General features: G+C 42.4%; 1 pseudogene; it reads left to right on the top strand.

Annotated features, from left to right (window-relative positions):
- The first annotated feature begins 358 nt into the window (after positions 1–358).
- On the top strand, positions 359–645 carry LOC120235585 (annotated as a pseudogene).
- The last annotated feature ends 2,516 nt before the right edge of the window (positions 646–3,161 follow it).

The raw sequence follows: 3,161 nt of genomic DNA, 5'->3' as shown, positions 1-3,161 counted from the left end.
GGTGATTTGGTCCCGGTCTCCCTCCCTCCCTGACTCTCACTGCAGCCTCCTCCCTCCGGCCTCATCGCCACTTCCTTCTGTCTATCCACCCCTAGGTTGCTGTAGCAAATCGAAACTGGCTCTCCTCATGCAGTCTCTCCCCTGCCTCATAGAAGGAAGACTAAACATTTGTTGATAAGCGCCAGGAAAGCAGGAAAGAAGGAAGGGAGGGAGGGAGAGAGGGGGAGGGAGGGAGGAGGAAAATAATACTGGAAAAATTTCATGACCCTGAAGATAAAATCAGAAGATTCATCATGACACTGTTTCCCCCCCGCGTTCACATGGCCCCAGGGTCACTACAAGCCTGGAGGACAGAGTCATGGCAAGACATGAATTTAGAAAGTTTCCTCCCCTCTTTGGCAGAGTGTTAGTTGAAAGGAATGCAGCCGCAACTGTAACCAAAGGCGGCATTACACTTCCAGAAAAATCTCAAGGAAAAGCATTGCAGGCAACGGTCCTATGACTGGAAAGGGTGGGGAGATTCAACCAGTTAGTGTGAAAGTTGGAGACTGAGTTCTTCTCCCAGAATACAGAGGCACCAAAGTAGTTCTAGACGACGTGGATTAGTTTGTAGATGGTGACATTCTTGCAAAGTGTATAGACTGAAATGAGTCACTGAAATGGCATCGACTGAAGCTGCCCATTCCAGTGAAGTTGTGAAATTTGTCATTATGTAAATAATTCTCATGTCTCTCTTTTATAATAAACCAACGGTGCTCAAACAAACAAACAAAAAGATTCATCAAGAGAAAAATATAAAAGCTACCTTCCTTAACCAATTCCATTCCTCAAAACGAATCCTTGTACAGATATTTTTACATATTTCCCCCACAATTTCCTAAAGCATATAATGGATACTTCTTAGTAGTCCAGCCAGACAACAGTGTGTGAATCATAATTAAATAAAGCCTTTAAGAATCAGTCGCAATACCTAGTGCAATAGAACCTAGTGTGTTGAGTCTGGGATTTTGTATCAAAAAATCTCTCTAAGAACTACCAGCCTTTTAGAAGACAGTGTGTCTTAAGTGGGTCATTATACAAATACTATTGTTTAATAATAATTTTATGATTTCTGATCTAAATGTGTTCTCTGTAGCACCAGAATGACCCTTAAGTAAAACTTGAGGGAAACGGAAGTTCAGCTCAATAGAAGAAAACAATCAACAACACGAGGGTCTATAGCAGAATAGGATGACTCAAAGGAAAGTACTCTGCCCTTCGTAGGGGTAGCCAAGCTAACACAGAATGAGTATTTGTCAGGAAATTGTAAAATGGATTTAAGCATTAATTGGTGTGGAGAAGTAAAGGAACTCCCTGATCAATGGTTTCTCTAACTAGCCAATCTACACAGTCACTTGGAGAGCATGTTAAAATTCCGATTCCTGGGGCACTTGGGTGGCTCAGTCATTTAAGTGTCTGACTCTCGATTTCAGCTCAGGTCCTGATTTCATGGTTCTGAGATTGGGCCCTGAGTCAGGCTCTGTGCTGAGTGTGGAGCTTGCTTGAGATTTTCCCTCTCTCTCTCTCTCCCTGCCCCTCCCCAAATTACACACACTCTCACTGTTTCAATTCTTTTAATCACCCCCTCACTTTAAGAAATGTTGCACCTCATGTCAAACTGAGACAATCACCCTTCATTTGTTATTTTTTGGGGTAGAGATGAAATTATTTTAGCAGTTATAAAGATAAAACTTGTATCTTTTAGTAATAATACATAGCTGAAAGTATTATATATTGCCTTTGATTTCTTGAGGTAGTGTTTTCCCAGCCTGAACACACTTAGCTTCATTCTATATAGCTATATTCTTTTTTCTAGATGTTTATTTATTTTTTAATTTTTTAAATTTATTTTTTATTTTTGAGAGAGAGAGAGAGAGAGAGAGACAAAGCATGAATGGGAGAGAGGCAGAGAGAGAGAGAGACACAGAATCAGAAGCAGGCTCCAGGCTCTGAGCTGTCAGCACAGAGCTCTATGCAGGGCTGAACCCAGGAACTGTGAGATCGTGACCTGAACTAAAGTCGGTTGCTTAACCGAATGAGCCACCCAGGCGCCCCAGATTTTTTTTGAGAGAGCACAAATGAGGGAAAGACGGAGAGGAGAGGACAGAGGATCCAAAGTGGGGTCTGTGCTAACAGCGGAGCCTAATGTGGGGCTCAAACTCACAAACTGTGAGATCACGACCTGAGCCAAAGTCAGATGTTCTGCCCATAAAGCCACTCAGGTGTCCCTATAGGTAAATTCTTAATATTCACTATATTCGTAACCCAAGAAAATAGCTGAAGAAAGTTCTTTGAGGAACATTGTACCAGAAGTTGTCCAAAATCTTGAGATTCCATAATCTGGTAACTGGACTTTCTGGTTCGGGCTCAACTAACTCCTAAAAAATGTTCTTAGGTGGGAGCTGGAGGCGGGAGTACAGGAGAGGGCAGGGAAGGGGGCAGGTGACCCATCAGTCCTTGAGGACAGGACCTGTGGCTTTAACAGCCCTTTGCCAGGGACTTGAGTAGCACCTGACACATAGTAGGCCGGCAACAGATATCTGTTGAGTGAAGGAAGGAAGGCAGGAGGGGAGGCAGACATGTTTGTCAAAACCAGATCATTTGCCTATGAAAAACTTATAAAAAGCCATTTTTGAGATAATCAAGGAAGTTTGAATATGGTAGGAGTTATTAATTTATTGTGAATATTGGCTTGTTTAGATGTTACTAATTTGTTGTCACTATTGTTAGATGCAATATTGGCATAATTGTGTTTTATTTTTTTTTATTTTTTTTTAATGTTTTATTTATTTCTAGGAGAGAGAGAGAGACAGCATGAGCAGGGGAGGGTCAGAGAGAGAGGGAGTCACAGACTGAAACAGGCTCCAGGCTCTGAGCTGGCAGTCAGCACAGAGCCCGACACGGGGCTCGAACCCACGAACCGCGGGATCATGACCTAAGCGAAAGTTGGACGCTTAACCGACTAAGCCACCCAGGCGCCCCATAATGATTGTGTTTTAAAAGATCCTTGCAATCCCTATCAAAATGACATCAGCAATCCTCACAGAGCTAGAACAAATAATCCTAAAATTTGTATGGAATCAAGAAAGATCCTGGGAAAACACTACCTCAAGAAATCAAAG

The sequence above is a fragment of the Hyaena hyaena genome, unplaced genomic scaffold, assembly GCF_003009895.1.
Source record: "Hyaena hyaena isolate Hyena2069 unplaced genomic scaffold, ASM300989v1 scaffold_133, whole genome shotgun sequence".
NCBI lineage: Eukaryota > Metazoa > Chordata > Mammalia > Carnivora > Hyaenidae > Hyaena > Hyaena hyaena.
Note: the sequence above shows the minus strand (reverse complement) of the source record. Positions and strands in the feature narration are given on the sequence as shown.